At 44.6% G+C, this 17349-nt stretch overlaps 1 protein-coding gene across 1 annotated transcript in view; it reads right to left on the reverse strand.

The window, feature by feature from the left end:
• The window catches only part of LOC126176068 (uncharacterized), a 951488-nt gene that overhangs the window by 701867 nt on the left and 232272 nt on the right, over positions 1–17349 (reverse strand). The window lies entirely within an intron of this gene.

Consider the following 17349-nt stretch of genomic DNA (forward strand, 5'->3'; position numbering starts at 1 on the left):
CTTCACTATCACATAGGAAACAGTGGACCTAGGCATGTTAAGGACGTATGACACAAGTGACACCCAACCACCTGACCACATTCGAAGTACTTTATTTCCGAGTAGCGCCCCATTCTGCTCTCTCACGATGTCTAATGACTACTGAGGTCGCTGATATGGAGTACCTGGCAGTAGGTGGCAGCACAATGCACCTAATACGAAAAACGTTTGTTTTTGGGGGTGTTCGGGTACTTCTGATGGTTCAAATGGCTCTGAGCACTATGGGACGTAACTTCTGAAGTCATCAGTCCCCTAGAACTTAGAACTAATTAAACCTAACTAACCTAAGGACATCACACACATCCATGCCCGAGGCAGGGTTCGAACCTGCGACCGTAGCGGTCGCGCGGTTCCAGACTGTAGCGCCTAGAACCGCTCGGCCACTCAGGCCGGCTACTTCTGTTCACGTAGTGCATGTATGTATGTTCCAAATCACCTCCAAAACCACTAGACCTATTTCAACGAAACGTGGTACACACATCACTTACTGTCTGGGAAGGAGGGTAAAAATCACCTACCTATCAAAGTGGTGAAAAAGCTGTTATAGGCCACGCCACGCGAATCTACACTTCAGTCTTCCAGTATTGGAAAATGAGAGTATTTAGTGACTTGTAAAAACTTTATACATCATTTCAACCCCAAACGATTTTTTTTCTGGCTGACAACCCTCACAAAATGATGAAACGAAACACGTTTTACATTTTGCTGATATGCAGTAAAACTGTCGCATGAAGCATGGAGTTTTAATCTAATACTTCTTTATTACTAACGGTATTCGAGACACATCTTGGAGAGAGTATTCACAAATACCACTGAATGGCCAGAAAGTTTCACTGTACGACACAGAGTTCAGGAATATGACATCATAAGGACTGAGATGCGTGAAAAACTGTTGAATCACGTTGCTACTAACTCTATTCGCATACCGTAGCCACATACACATGTACAGCACATCATTTAGGATATACGATGTTATTGGGCTGCGTGGAAATTGAACTGCAAGATGAAATTTGCTACAAATGCATGTGAAATGTATGGACAAATACGTGGTAAACATGTTAAATATATGCTACATAAATTTGACGGGTAAAGTCATGGGTAAAAAGCTCACCCCAAATCCCTGGAACTATTTCAATCGAATTTAATACTCGGAAAGAAATAATATGGGGGTGAGAAAACCACCAGCCTCCTATTGGTATGAACATGATAATGTGAACGGAAAAATGTGGAGAAGGAGCTGGACAGACAGCAAGAGGGAAAGAGGAGTTAGGCACAGATAGGAGGAGGAGGAGATGGAAAGAGATAGGGGACGGGGAAATGGACGGTTAGAGGGGTAGGAGGAGATGGACAGAGACAGGAAAGAAGAGGAGATGGACAGGGACAGGAAAGAAGAGGAGGTGGACAGGGCAGGAAAGAAGAGTAGGTGGACAGGGACAGGAAAGAAGAGTAGGTGGACAGGGACAGGAAAGAAGAGTAGGTGGACAGGGACAGGAAAGAAGAGGAGATGGACAGAGACATGAAAGAGGAGGAGATGGACAGAGACATGAAAGAGGAGGAGATGGACAGAGACAGGAAAGAGGAGGGGGGGGGGAAGAATGGCGAGTGGGGGAGGAGGATATGGACAGAGAATGGGAAGTGGAGGAGACAGACAGAGTGAGAGGAGATTGGGAAATGAACAAGGAGAGGGACATAGAGAGAGAGGAGGATCGGAAAGAGAGGGGGTAAAAGAGAAGATGGACTAATAGAAGACTGCAATAAATTCACACGTGGGGAACGCCGGCTTCCCAGCTAGTTTCATTTTCATTACGCGAGTATAATCATAGGTTAAATGCAGTTTGAGTTCGAGGGTTACATTGTATCAAAAGACGACTGCGGATTATACTGAAAGAGGTAACTGTACGAGTAAACCCTGTGATTGTCCGTCTGCAGAGCCGAAAGAAAAAGATAATGGCACGCGACAAAAGTTTTTATGCCAAATGCATCTAGTTACAAAACCCCCATGCCTCCGTCTCCCACACAGAATTTTGATTACCGAATCACGTTATCTATGCAACACCGAGAATCAGCCGCGTTCTGCACCCGCTAGTTAATTAAGATCCGCAGAACTTGAGCTACAGCTGTGCTGGCCACAGTGATAAACACGCAGACCCGGCAAACACGGCAGCAGGCAGCGTCTGCCGAGGCAAGCGGAGCGTGTTCTCTTTGAAATTCCTCCGCTCTCTGCTTCCCCCCCCCCCCCCCCCCCCAGAGGCTCTTCAGATTCCGACCGAGTCCAATTTATTTAGCAGGTCATGCAGAAAGGCAGAGCCGCGGAATTCCGGGAACGTTCGCGACGCCGAGGGCACTAGCCGCTAGGCAGCTCTGCACTTCTCGGCCGCAGCGACGAAAGCGTCGGCGCTCTTGCGCAACTCTGGCGGGCAACCTGTTTATGCTCGGAGACAGCTACTGACCCACGGGCACCCGTGCCAGTTCTCCGTACACCTCGCCTGGCCCACGGCAGGAATGACAAGAGTCCATAGGAAAGTCATGTACCGGTCGTAAAAATTGTAGAACTTCTACATCGTAATCCGCCCACGAGAAATACGGGCTCCGCAACCAACTTGTCACTCTAGTGCGAACGGCTCGGCTCTCAGAGGAAATCAATACGTAACTGATAAGATGCCCATTTAAAGACTTAAATTTGTCGTGTGCTATCGAGATCTTGCACACATTTAAACGCGCAGACAAGAATTACTAAACTCGTCTGAAACAGTCACTCCCTGCCCGCCGGAGACGGCTGCTGGCATTCAGGCCTGCGGTGTCACGTGCTGTGACATGCGCTCCGTGGCCTGTCTTTCTCGTGGGCCTCTTAAGTGCAAACAAGTTAAAATGTTTCAGAGTTTGTGTGCAACAAAATGGCTCTGAGCACTATGCGACTTAACTTCTGAGGTCATCAGTCGCCTAGAAGTTAGAACTAATTAAACCTAACTAACCTAAGGACATCACACACATCCGTGCCCGAGGCAGGATTCGAACCTGCGACCGTAGCGTTCGCTCGGTTCCAGACTGAAGAGCCTAGAACCGCACGACCACTACGGCCGGCTCGTGTGCAACAGACGCGAAATTTTACGAGTCCACGACCAGATAGTTTGGAACTACAGTCATACATGCCTAATTACATCTACTTTCCCTATTTCAAGCTTCATTTAAGAGAAAAGTCAGCTTCTCATGCACGCCCGGTAAGTTTGGAAGGTAGGAGACGAGGTACTGGCAGAAGTAGAGCTGTGAGGACGGGGCGTGAGTCGTGCTTGGGTAGCTCAGTTGGTAGAGCACTTGCCCGCGAAAGGCAAAGGGCCCGAGTTCGAGTCTCGGTCCGGCACACAGTTTTAATCTGCCAGGAAGTTTCAACTATTTATTTACTTGGTGTTTGTTGCGGCGCAAAAAGTAGCTAAAATATACCGAGGCTGCCTGAATATAAAAGGAGGTGCAACACATATGGAAACTGGACATCACTAGTGTACCAAGAAAATGGCATTTAATTAACAAAACTCCTGCACTAAGTGTGTTCGACGCTAGGTGGCGTTTCTCGTCACGTATCCCCTTGAGCTGGCACCACTTCACAGCGAATTCGTGTGGGCATCTGGCAATGAAATGTAAGGAGCAACTGCTGGCCAAACTGTTCCAGCGATGTATCACAGTAGTGGGCGTCCTCGCAGCCATCGCCATATTCCGCTCGCAACACCGTAAAAATGAGGTAACATCAATTTTCATCAGAGGATGCGGATTTTTACGAGGCGTGCACTGGATGAGGTATACACAGGGTGTTTCAAAAATGATCGGTATATTTGAAACGGCAATAAAAACTAAACGAGCAGCGATAGAAATACACCGTTTGTTGCAATATGCTTGGGACAACAGTACATTTTCAGGCGGACAAACTTTCGAAATTACAGTAGTTAAATTTTCAACAACAGATCGCGCTGCAAGTGATGTGAAAGATATAGAAGACAACGCAGTCTGTGGGTGCGCCATTCTGTACGTCGTCTTTCTGCTGTAAGCGTGTGCTGTTCACAAAGTGCAAGTGTGCTGTAGACAACATGGTTTATTCCTTAGAACAGAGGATTTTTCTGGTGTCAGAATTCTACCGCCTAGAACACAGTGTTGTTGCAACAAGACGAAGTTTTCGACGGAGGTTTAATGTAACCAAAGGTCCGAAAAGCGATACAATAAAGGATCTGTTTGAAAAATTTCAACGGACTGGGAACGTGACGGATGAACGTGCTGGAAAGGTAGGGCGACCGCGTACGGCAACCACAGAGGGCAATGCGCAGCTAGTGCAGCAGGTGATCCGACAGCGGCCTCGGGTTTCCGTTCGCCTTGTTGCAGCTGCGGTCCAAATGACGCCAACGTCCACGTATCGTCTCATGCGCCAGAGTTTACACCTCTATCTGTACAAAATTCAAACGCGGCAACCCCTCAGCGCCGCTACCATTGCTGCACGAGAGAGATTCGCTAACGATATAGTGCACAGGATTGATGACGGCGATATGCATGTGGGCAGCATTTGGTTTACTGACGAAGCTTATTTTTACCTGGACGGCTTCGTCAATAAACAGAACTGGCGCATATGGGGAACCGAAAAGCCCCACGTTGCAGTCCCATCGTCCCTGCATCCTCAAAAAGTACTGGTCTGGGCCGCCATTTCTTCCAAAGGAATCATTGGCCCATTTTTCAGATCCGAAACGGTTACTGCATCACGCTATCTGGACATTCTTCGTGAATTTGTGGCGGTACAAACTGCCTTAGACGACACTGCGAACACCTCGTGGTTTATGCAAGATGGTGCCCGGCCACATCGCACGGCCGACGTCTTTAATTTCCTGAATGAATATTTCGATGATCGTGTGATTGCTTTGGGCTATCCGAAACATACAGGAGGCGGCGTGGATTGGCCTCCCTATTCGCCAGACATGAACCCCTGTGACTTCTTTCTGTGGGGACACTTGGAAGACCAGGTGTACCGCCAGAATCCAGAAACGATTGAACAGCTGAAGCAGTACATCTCATCTGCATGTGAAGCCATTCCGCCAGACACGTTGTCAAAGGTTTCGGGTAATTTCATTCAGAGACTACGCCATATTATTGCTACGCATGGTGGATATGTGGAAAATATCGTACTATAGAGTTTCCCAGACCGCAGCGCCATCTGTTGTTGACAATTGTAACTACTGTAATTTCGAAAGTTTGTCTGCCTGAAAATGTACTGTTGTCCCGAGCATATTGCAACAAACGGTGTATTTCTATCGCTGCTCGTTTAGTTTTTATTGCCATTTCAAATATACCGGTCATTTTTGAAACACCCTGTAGTATAGCAAAGTAAGTGAACGAGCGTGGCTCCGCGCTGGTGAAGCCGCCGCATGCCCCTGTAAGAAACAAATTTGCCAAACTGTTGCTCGCCCGTCCCTCTCTATGCCATGCCACGCCTCGGCTGGTCACGCGACGGCCATCTGTCATGCAAGCCCGCCCCCGGAGTGCGCCACGAGCATGCGCCGGGCTACGTAACGGAAGACTGCTTTCAGCAAATTGCTCCATCACACGAAGTAGACAACGACCTCTCCAGCTAACAGCAGCAATAAAGGCCAGCCTAATCTCGTAGCCATCACTCTTCTGTAATATCCCTAGCTGCTACTTGACGAGTCTAGGAGCATTACCCAGTGATTGCTCTACTGGCCCATCTATCCAGCACTTCCGCAAGGCGTACTAGGGAGGAATATACACTATCTGATCAAAGTTATCAGCGCACCCGTATGTAGTGCGGATTTGACCACTACGGGGGGCGTCTGAAAAGTCCGTGCAAAGTCCGAGAGATGGCACCACCGGCGCCTATCGAGGTCATGTCTTCGACCATAAATATAATAGACTGGCCCTGACGTCATTTTCGTGGCTGCAACATCTCTGCGCTAAAGTCACGTGAATGTTGGCAAAACATGGTTGTTTCGTGTTGCGCTTATGGTTGTACTCAGCGTTTTGTTGGGGGAAATGGCATTACATTTCACGTGTGTTTCTATGATAGTGCAGATGCGTTTATTGAAATCTGCTGAAGTGATTTTTATAATTTTTTTACACTTGAAATAGAGTATCACGTAAATTAAAGTGTTAAAAGTTATGCCTGTAAAGTCAGACTCATATTACATTTTGGAAAGTATTGTGATAATTCGGTTGCAGAAGTAAGTATAACTGTTTTTCGTTCCTACTCATAGGTTCCCTAAGGATGAAAACCGAAGGCAGCTTTGTGTCCAGGCCCTGAAACGGAAAAACTTTAAGCCATCTGCACATACGCGCCTTTTTGTATATACAAGTGAGATTATAATAAGGTAAGAGCACCTATAGTCGACACATGAAGAGAATAATTTTCTACCTTCTAATACTATTAAATAAATGTAGCCTCCAAAATTATTTTATGAAACTTCAAAGTCTCACCTTTCATCTAAAATGTCATTTTTTTAAACTGATAGTTTAAACTTTTGTAAAAACAGTAGGAACTGAACCTTTGAAGTGCACCTACAATTGATACTCTAAAATGGACCTGCTCCTAAAGTCGAAAATTTTGGCACCTATAGTTGACATAATTCCCATATCCCATTTTCTTTTATAAGTGACTAGAGCTCAAAACGCGGCGAATCCAATATTTAAAGTTTTGACACGAGCCCACTCTTACTGTTTAAAAGAATTTTAACGACATTTTACTTTAATTGCTGGTTTATAGTAATTTCGTCCCGCTGCCCACCAGAGGGGCGTTCGACGTATTTGTTAAGATTTTATAAATGGCACTGTGAACAAATCCAGGTCAAATGTAGTTCTGATATAATTTTTCGCAAATAAAAAAGTAATTTTTGTTGGAAGCGTTTGGCAGTCAGTTGAGAAATGAGGGTAAAATACGATACAAACATAGGACGGCAGACCGCTGATTTGAAATCCCGCCACGTTTTGCCAACAGTCACATCGTTTATGTTGGAGCCGCACCAGCCCTATAGCTTCTGCACACCAAGGCCAGTCTACTAGTATCTATGGTCGAAGGGTCATGTTTAGTTAGTAGCATCTTTGGAAAGAACGCACACAAACATTCAGCCATATAGGTCTATTTCTTTGTGTTTGGAATTCGTGTGAATCAAGGATGTCGAGTGATAGTCAAAAAAGGACGAAAAAGAATTTCGTGCGTGATTAAACATTATGAAAGGCAAGACGCCTCAGGAGACTAAAGAGAACCTTGATAAACATTACGGTGACTCTGCACCTTCGATTAGAACAGTTTATAAGTGGTTTCAAAATTTTTGGAGTGGCCATATGGGCACAAGTGATGCTGAACGTTCTGGACGCCCTGTGGAGGTTACGACTCCAGAAATCATTGATAAAATCCATGATATGGTAATGGATGACAGAAGAGTTAAGGTGTGTGAGATTGCTAGTGCTGTGGGCACCTCGAATGAACGGGTACATAATATTTTGTATAAACATTTGGACATGAGAAAGCTATCCGCAAGATGGGTTCCACGATTCCTCACGCTTGACCAAAAACGGAATCGTGTGAAGTGTTGCAAGGATGTTTCCAGAATTAGATTTTCACTCTGCAGCGGAGTGTGCGCTGATATGAAACTTCCTGGCAGATTCAAACTGTGTGCCGGACCGAGACTCGAACTCGGGACCTTTACCTTTCGCGGGCAAGGATGGTTTGCAGCTGTTCAGGAAGAATCCGCAGCACGTTAAGCGTCGTTTCGTCACTGTGGATGAAACATGGATACATTACTATACTCCTGAGACTCCAGTTGCTGACCTGCTATATTGTAGCTAAATGATAAGGGATCTTTCTTTCTATCTATTCGCAGCACATTACACTTGTCTACATTGATATTCAATTGCCATTTCCTGGACCATGGGTCAATTCGCTGCAGATCCTCCTGCATTTCAGTATAATTTTCCATTGTTACAACCTCTCGATATACCACAGCATCATCCGCAAAAAGCCTCAGTGAACTTCCGATGTCATCCACAAGGTCATTTACGTATATTGTGAATAGCAACGGTCCTACGACACTCCCCTGCGGCATTTATTTCGGTCAACTGATCTTCTAAGTCCCTAGCCATCTCTGACAGAATTACAGTTTCATCAGCAAATCTTAAAAGTTATTAAGGCATGTTCCATCTTTGCAGCGAAATGAAAGGCAATTTGTTTTTTGACATACGCGTTTCGCTGCTTTAATTTATGAAGATCTTCAATGGCCTGTAATACATGTTTGTTTTTATAGTAGTGCATTAGGTAGTAGTTACAAGCAAGTTACTATGTTACTTTTTCTCTTGTCCTCTTGATTTTAGTTTAGAAACAACTTTTGCAACACACGTTTTGTGAGGTTAAATATGTGTGTCGTTCTGGAGATTTATTTACTAGGACTCCGTACTCCAGACGACAGATTTTCGGCTTTTATCTACCACACTTATTTCAGCATTTCACTTGCACTTTTCACTGTGTATTGAATATTTGTCTGTTTACAGTGCGCAGTGTTGCCAACTGTCGCTATGTCTTTTATCTTTCGTCTTTTGTTTGTGTTGTTGTGTACGAGTATGTGTGTTGTTATGTCTGTATGTGTTATTCTTTGTGTGTGAGTGTGTGTGTGTGTGTGTGTGTGTGTGTGTGTGTGTGTGTGTGTGTGTGTGTGAGAGAGAGAGAGAGAGAGAGAGAGAGAGAGAGAGAGAGAGAGGGGGGGGGGGGGGGGGGAGAGAGAGAGAGAGGGGGGGAGGGAGAGAGGGGTATTAATTAATTATTCAGTCTACTTATATTTTACATTTTTCGTCTCGGTTGCACTGCCGGTGGTCGAATATTCCAATTTCTGTTTGTTATTGTTTTAGTGGCTAATATGATCAGTGAGTTATTGTTTTTACTGATCTGGTCATTAACTACTTTCTTTTTCATTACAAAGGCTCTTCGTATATGGAAGTTGTCCTATTATATCAGGCGTCCTTTTGTTGTAATTGTTCTCTCTAATGATTTTCATGCCCTGTTCCGTTGGATGCTTCACGCTCATGTTTCATAAGGTGGCTAGCAACAGTAGAATGGCCTCAGCTTCTTATATGTTCTTTATACCTATTTTGTAAATTCCTGTCTGCGTTTCCCAGATACACCGATTCACACTCTTGACATTCTCCGGCATATACCTGCTCCTTGACATTTACCTGGTCAGTCTGTTGTTGTTTGTAAATGTGGCTGGAGTACGGTTCTTCTTCTGTAAGTAATGTTTGTTTCTTTAGTATATTTGCTGTTCTGAGTGCTGATTTGTGTTTTCCTGTTAAAGTGTATTATTTCTTTCTATTAGTCATGTCATGAGAGCTACTGTTTCTGTTTCTATGGGTACTGTAGTGTCTGTATTCTTTGTCGAGTTCCGTGGTGTTTGTGTTTTCTCGTACTTTTCATCTTTCTTTAATGGTGTTTTGATTTTGGGGTTGTGTCTTTGTACTGTATTTGCGTTCTAATCATTGTTTGTAACTATGAGTTGCACTGTTTGTAATTCTTTTTCAGTTTTCTTTGCTGACGGAAATCTTTAGAGTTTTTCTTTCCCCCTGAACTTGTCCTGTTCATTTCATCTTTGTGTTAACCTGCTCAATGTATAGATTGAAAAACTCAAGAACGGACTACAGTCCTGTCTCGCTCCCTTCTCAATTGCTACTTACCTTTCACATCCTTCTACTCTTATACCCACAATATGATTTCTGTACTAGCCTAGTTGTCGATAACCTTTCGCTGCCTGTATTTTATCCGGCCTACCATAGGAATTTCAAAGAGTGTATTCCACTCAATATTGTTAAAAGCCTACAAGTCCTAAAAATACGATTGTTACTAGAAGCGCCAAGATCATTCTAGGAGTCGAGGCACAGTTAGGAGAACTGCAATGTCTACACATTCGTAGGTCTCCCAAGCTACATGAAATACAACGGCAGGGACGAATTTTTGGATCTTCAACGCAGAAACGACGGCACGCCTAGGTATACGGTAGGTTCCATAGAGAGCCGCCTATCGCAGGATTGCTGGTGTATTGATATTTCCATCACGCTGCCTCGGGACAAACTTTGCTCATGCAGTACAGTCGTGCGTGGCCTAAGCGCCGGGCACGCCATACGGCGTGTTAAGTGTGCGCTGAAAGTTAATGAGCGGGGCTATTGTCAGTACTCAGCAGCAAGGCGGCAACAGGGATAAAGATGAATGGACGGAGGGTCCAGTGCTGGAACATCGTCTCGCGAGATAGTAGTGTCGAATAGCGTAGTCGATAGGGACAAAGCTTAACCGCACCTACTTATCCAATGCTGTTGCGAGAGAGAGAGAGAGAGAGAGAGAGAGAGAGAGAGTAGAGAGAGAGCAGAGAAGTTTGGATTTCCTCACATGTAAAGCGTGAACACGGTACTCCAGCGGCAAAAATTCGGAAGTTGTTCAGGGATATTTTGTGAGCGTCTCCGGTGACTCGTTAGACAGTAATAGCATTTCATTTCACTTCTTATTCCCAATTACCTTTTGTATCTGTATTGTATTGAAAACTAGCGTAGAAACCCGAAATTTCCCAGATATTTATTTATCCACGCCTGTACCAGGCAGTGTCTGACGTTGTGCTTAGTGTTTATGAACCGTGTGTTGCTCGTCCAGCGACAAATGGGGATATTTTCTGCAGAATGTGTTGCGAACAGAGTTAGTAGCGACGAAAGAATAAATTTAAATGTCATGAATTATGCAACAGTTTTTCACGCATCTCAGTGTGACGTCATATCTCCTAAACTATGTGTCACACAATGGTATAATTTTGTGTTTACATTTAGTGGTATATGTGCATACTGTCTGTAATATGTGTCGCGAATACAGTTAGGAGTGAGGAAGTAACAAATCCTAACGTCATGCCTCATGCGGTACTTTTACTGCATAAACAGCGCAAAATTGGTTAGCGATAAACATTTTTCCTTTCATCATTTTGTAACGGTTGTCAGCGAGAAAAAAATGTCGTAATGGTTTGAGTTTACTTTTAGAGTTTGTTACAAGTCACTAAGTGCTGTCACTCTTAACTAATGGATGAATCCTCTTGGAATTCACGCTACGTTTCTCTTTCACTCCCAGCCCCAGCCGTTTGATAGGTGAATGGTTCCTGCCCCAACAACGATTGTAGCCTGACAGTAAGGTACATGTGTAGCAAAACACACACACACATCCGTTTTTATAATATGTATGGATTCGGATATCTGCATAACAGTGCAAATGCCGGCTGTATGCGCTGTGTGTGTATTGTTCGGCAAAAATTTATTCCATTCATACACTTTACTAGCTGTCGACAGTCGACAACAGTCATTTCCACTTTACTCTTCATCCTTAAGCTTTAATTTAGTACTGTCTCTGTCTCTGGTCTTGTGTTTCCGGCAGCGTTAGTTTTATGTTCGTAGCGTCACACACAAGTATGAGGGCGTTTACCGGTGAAGAGTTGGCCGATATGGACCTCTCGTTATTTGGCCACTGACTCGAATGGGAGAGCGGCACAGCTATAGGAACCATAATAATTTGCAACTACTGCAGAGCATAAATTATGAATTCTTTTCCCGTCACATTTTAAGCATTAAAATTGTCATTATAGGATATAAAACACGGCATTTTGAACTTTTTTGTAAGTAACATACCACTAGATATCAAATAGTTGCAATTAACTAGTGCATAATGTGTAAATTACGACTTTCTTAGAATAAAACTTGGAGTAGTTAAATTTACGATGGTTTAGTAATAATGTAACATTTTCCTCCCTTTAGTAGTCTAGGGTTAAACCAAGCAACTTGCATGCATGAGCTGTTAAGCTGATTGTGCTGTAATTCGCGCACTTGTCAGCTCTTGCCGCCTTCGGAACTGTGTGGATGATGCTTTTCCGAAAGTCAGATGGTATGTCGCCAGACTCATACATTCTACACACTAACGTGAATAGTCGTTTTGTTGCTACTTCCCCCAATGATTTTAGAAATTCTGATGGAATGTTATCTATCCCCATCTGCCTTATTTGCTCTAAAGTTCTCCAAAGCTCTTTTAAATTCCGATTCTAATACTGGATCCCCTATCTCTTCTAAATCGACTCCTGTTTCTTCTTGTATCACATCAGACAAATCTTCACCCTCAGAGGCTTTCAATGTATTCTTTCCACCTATCTGCTCACTCCTCTGCATTTAACGGTGGAATTCCCGTTGCACTCTTAATGTTACCACCGTTGCTTTTAATGTCACCAAAGGTTCTTTTGACTTTCCTGTATGCTGAGTCTGTCCTTCCGACAATTATATCTTTTTCGATGTCTTCACAGTTTTCCTGCAGCCATTTCGTCTTAGCTTCCCTGCACTTCCTATTTATTTCATTCCCCAGCGACTTGTATTTCTGTATTCCTGATTTTCCCGGAACATGTTTGTACTTCCTCCTTTCATCAATCAACTGAAGTATTTCTTCTGTTCCCCATGGTTTCTTCGCAGCTACCTTCTTTGTACCCATGCTTACCTTCCCAACTTCTGTGATGGCCCTTTTTAGAGATGTCCATTCCTCTTCAACTGTACTGCCTACTGAGCTATTCCTTATTGCTGTATCTATAGCGTTAGAGAACTTCAAACGTATCTCGTCATTCCTTAGTACTTCCGTATCCCACTTCTTTGCGTATTGATTCTTCCTGACTAATGTCTTGAACTTCAGCCTACTCTTCATCACTACTATATTGTGATCTGAGTCTATATCTGCTCCTGGGTACGCCTTACAATCCAGTATCTGATTTCGTAATCTCTGTCGGACCATGAGGTAATGTAACTGAAATCTTCCCGTATCACCCGGGCTTTTCCAAGTATACCGCCTCTCCTTGTGATTCTTTAACAGAGTATTCGCTATTACTAGCTCAAACTTGTTACAGAACTCAATTAGTCTTTCTCCGCTCTCATTCCTTGTCCCAAGCCCATATTCTCCTGTAACCTTTTCTTCTACTTCTTCACCTACAATTGCATTCAAATCTCCCATGACTATTAGATTTTCATCTCTTTTTACATACTGTATTACCCTTTCAATATCCTCATACACTTTCTCTATATCTTCATCTTCAGCTTGCGACGTCGACATGTATACCTGAACTATCGTTGTCGGTGTTGGTTTGCTGTCGATTCTGATATGAACAACCCTGTCATCGAACTGTTCACCGCAGCACACTCTCTGCCCTACCTTCCTATTCATAACTAGTCCTACTCCTGTTACACCATTTTCTGCTGCTGTTGATATTACCCTATATTCATCTGACCAGAAATCCTTATCTTCCTTCCACTTCACATCACTGACCACTACTATTTCTAGATTGATCCTTTGCATTTCCCTTTTCAGATTTGCTAGTTTCCCCTACCACGTTCAAGCTTCTGACATTCCACGCCCCGACTCGTAGAATATTATCCTTCCGTTGATTATTCAGTCTTTTTCTCATGGTAACCTCCCCCTTGGCAGTCCCCTCCTGGAGATCCAAATGGGGGACTATTCGGCAATCTTTTGCCAATGGAGATATCATCATGACATTTCTTCAGTTACAGGCCACATGTCCTGTGGATACACGTTAAATATATCTATTTGGCGTAAGGGGCCCTGTACCGGAAACGAACGAGTCGATAAAAGTTATAATCGAAAATCATTCTGATATCTCTGACAGTCGAATTCATGTACTGGTACTGTTGTTGCTAATAATGTAGAAAAGGTAAGTTTCCGAGGTGCCAGTATGGATCAGAAGAAGAAACAAATGTCTAGTAAACATGGACTCTATAATGCATACCTGATGAGAAATGAGCACCTGTTCATCTTCGCTAGTGTGAAACACATCTCCTGTATTGAACAAGTGCTCAGAGCTATTAAGGTATGCACATTAGCGCCCATGTTTACTAGACATTTTTTCTTGTTTTGGAACATACTACCACGTCTGTAAGTTGCGTACACTACATTCCTAGCAGCAACGATACCGGTACACGTATCCCACTGTCAGAGGGATGTAACTTTCGACTCGTTTGTTTCTGGCACATGGACCCTTGCCCCAAATTGACACATTTATCCTTCTCCGTCATCCCTGAAAGTCTGTCCCATCATCAGAGAACCACCCTGCGTATAATACATACACAGGCGCCGGCGCCTGGAACTTTTGACGCCTTGTAGCCTCGAAGGATGACGTTCCCGGACATGGGTTCCTAATCAGAATATTATGCTCTCACTCCCTTCTATAAGTCCCAGAACTTTGTAACGAGAATTTCCGAACACCCTGAGCAACTGTAAGCATCCATTCAACCCACGCTTCATCTGTGCACGTAAGCCGGCCGAAGTGGCCTTGCGGTTCTAGGCGCAATCTGGAACCGCGAGACCGCTACGGTCGCAGGTTCGAATCCTGCCTCGGGCATGCATGTCGTTAGGTTAGTTAGGTTTAACTAGTTGTAAGTTCTAGGGGACTAATGACCTGAGAAGTTAAGTCCGATAGTGCTCCGAGCCATTTGAACCATTTTTTTGTGCACGTAACGAGAAGAAACTTCAATGCAAAATTTCTCATATTTTAAAGAACCATCTGCTTCTATTTGCTACAGCACTGCGATATCGCTAGCAGCTGCCAATGTGACAGCTGATCACAAAGCTGCGCTCTGAGACGTGTGCGTATAGGTCTCAGTGTATGGATTTATCGTAAGAGGGCAGTTCAATAAGTAATGCAACACATTTTTTTTCTGAAACAGGGGTTGTTTTATTCAGCATTGAAATACACCAGGTTATTCCCCAATCTTTTAGCTACACAACACTATTTTTCAACGTAATCTCCATTCAATGCTACGGCCTTACGCCACCTTGAAATGAGGGCCTGTATGCCTGCACGGTACCATTCCACTGGTCGATGTCGGAGCCAACGTCGTACTGCATCAATAACTTCTTCATCATCCGCGTAGTGGCTCCCACGGATTGCGTCCTTCATTGGGCCAAACATATGGAAATCCGACGGTGCGAGATCGGGGCTGTAGGGTGCATGAGGAAGAACAGTCCACTGAAGTTTTGTGAGCTCCTCTCGGGTGCGAAGACTTGTGTGAGGTCTTACGTTGTCATGAAGAAGGAGAAGTTCGTTCAGATTTTTGTGCCTACGAACACGCTGAAGTCGTTTCTTCAATTTCTGAAGAGTAGCACAATACATTTCAGAGTTGATCGTTTGACCATAGGGAAGGACATCGAACAGAATAACCCCTTCAGCGTCCCAGAAGACTGTAACCATGACTTTACCGGCTGAGGGTATGGCTTTAAACTTTTTCTCGGTAGGGGAGTGGGTGTGGCGCCACTCCATTGATTGTCGTTTTGTTTCAGGTTCGAAGTGATGAACCCATGTTTCATCGCCTGTAACAATCTTTGACAAGAAATTGTCACCCTCAGCCACATGACGAGCAAGCAATTCCGCACAGATGGTTCTCCTTTGCTCTTTATGGTGTTCGGTTAGACAACGAGGGACCCAACGGGAACAAACCTTTGAATATCCCAACTGGGGAACAATTGTGACAGCACTATCAACAGAGATGTCAAGTTGAGCACTGAGTTGTTTGATGGAGATCCTTCGACCATCTCGAACGAGTGTGTTCGCACGCTCCGCCATTGCAGGAGTCACAGCTGTGCACGGCCGGCCCGCACGCGGGAGATCAGACAGTCTCGCTTGACCTTGCGGCGATGATGACACACGCTTTGCCCAACGACTCACCGTGCTTTTGTCCACTGCCAGATCACCGTAGACATTCTGCAAGCGCCCATGAATATCTGAGATGCCCTGGTTTTCCGCCAAAAGAAACTCGATCACTGCCCGTTGTCTGCAACGCACATCCGTTACAGACGCCATTTTAACAGCTCCGTACAGCGCTGCCACCTGTCGGAAGTCAATGAAACTATACGAGACGAAGCGGGAATGTTTGAAAATATTCCACAAGAAATTTCCGGTTTTTTCAACCAAAATTGGCCGAGAAAAAAAAAGTGTTGCATTACTTATTGAACTGCCCTCGTATTATTGTACTGGCCATGGGATAGCTCCCTGCGGCGCCGTTTCTAAAGCCGAACGTTCCCTCCTAAGCGCGAGATAGTTACTGGCCATGCAATAGCTGCCTCTGGCACCGTTTCTATGACGGACCGGTCCCTCGTAAACGCAAGATGCAACACAGACACTGCAAAAACCTGAAGACGGCGTCGCAACCCCTAGGGCTAAACGTGCGGCGACGCAATTACGCCATCTTTGGAGGATTTGCATTACTTAATTAAAATTTTAATTGCTTCTGCTCGGTCGCAGATGATGATTAATAAGAGGTAAGAGCTATCAAGTGGTCCCTAATTATTAATTTGGCCCGAAATCAATACGAGTCGCAATAAGGAGGGTCGTCGACGGCGGCGGCATCAGCGGCGGTGTGTAAAACGTAATAAACTCCGCCGACTGATTACGCCGGCCCGGTTTGTCGCTGCGGTAATTAACGGCGGCGCCGAGGCCCAGGAGGCGCCCCGCGGTAACGGCGTTATTACCGGCCCCGACATCTTACCAGTAACCAGCACACACTGCAGCGTCCCTCCTGCAGGCACGGGCAGCAAATGGGCAAATCACACTGACGCGTGTGCAATAAACCTCATACGCAAGCTGGCAGCCAAGTGGCCTCTATAGATACTTGAAGGTAGCCACTCAGGGCAAGACATTCGAAGAGGGGGAAGCTACTCTGTCAACGGACCTTCAACTTCTTAACCAGCATTATACGAAATGGAGGCACTGCCCAAATCCAAATAAAAGTGAGATAAGCGTATACCACCTGAACAATTATGAGGCAAGACGAGAGTTACAAGTAACATTCTGCAATGATCGATTGACGCTCAACAGTCATCCAAAATATCTAGGAATCACTCTTGAGCGGTCACTAACCTATAAAAAAAAACTAGAAATAACCAGTCAAAAGATAAAAAATCGAAATAACATATCAAGAAAGCTGACTGGAACCACCTGGGGAGCTGAAGCTAACACCCTACGCACCGCAGTACAATTCCTTGTTTACTCGGTGGCATGATACTGCGCCCCAGTCTGGTACAAGAGCATACACACGAAGAAAATATATGTCCAGCTTAATACCACCATGAGGATTGTCTCATGGACTCTGCAATGAACTCCACTTCAATGGCTTCATGCCCTTTGCAATATAGCTCCTCCCTACCTCAGAAGGCAACAAGTAGTTATCCGAGAATGGAAGAAAATTAATGACCTCTCTGAAACTTCCTGGCAGATTAAAACT

This window comes from Schistocerca cancellata, chromosome 3 (genome assembly GCF_023864275.1).
Source record: "Schistocerca cancellata isolate TAMUIC-IGC-003103 chromosome 3, iqSchCanc2.1, whole genome shotgun sequence".
Taxonomy (NCBI): Eukaryota; Metazoa; Arthropoda; class Insecta; order Orthoptera; family Acrididae; genus Schistocerca; species Schistocerca cancellata.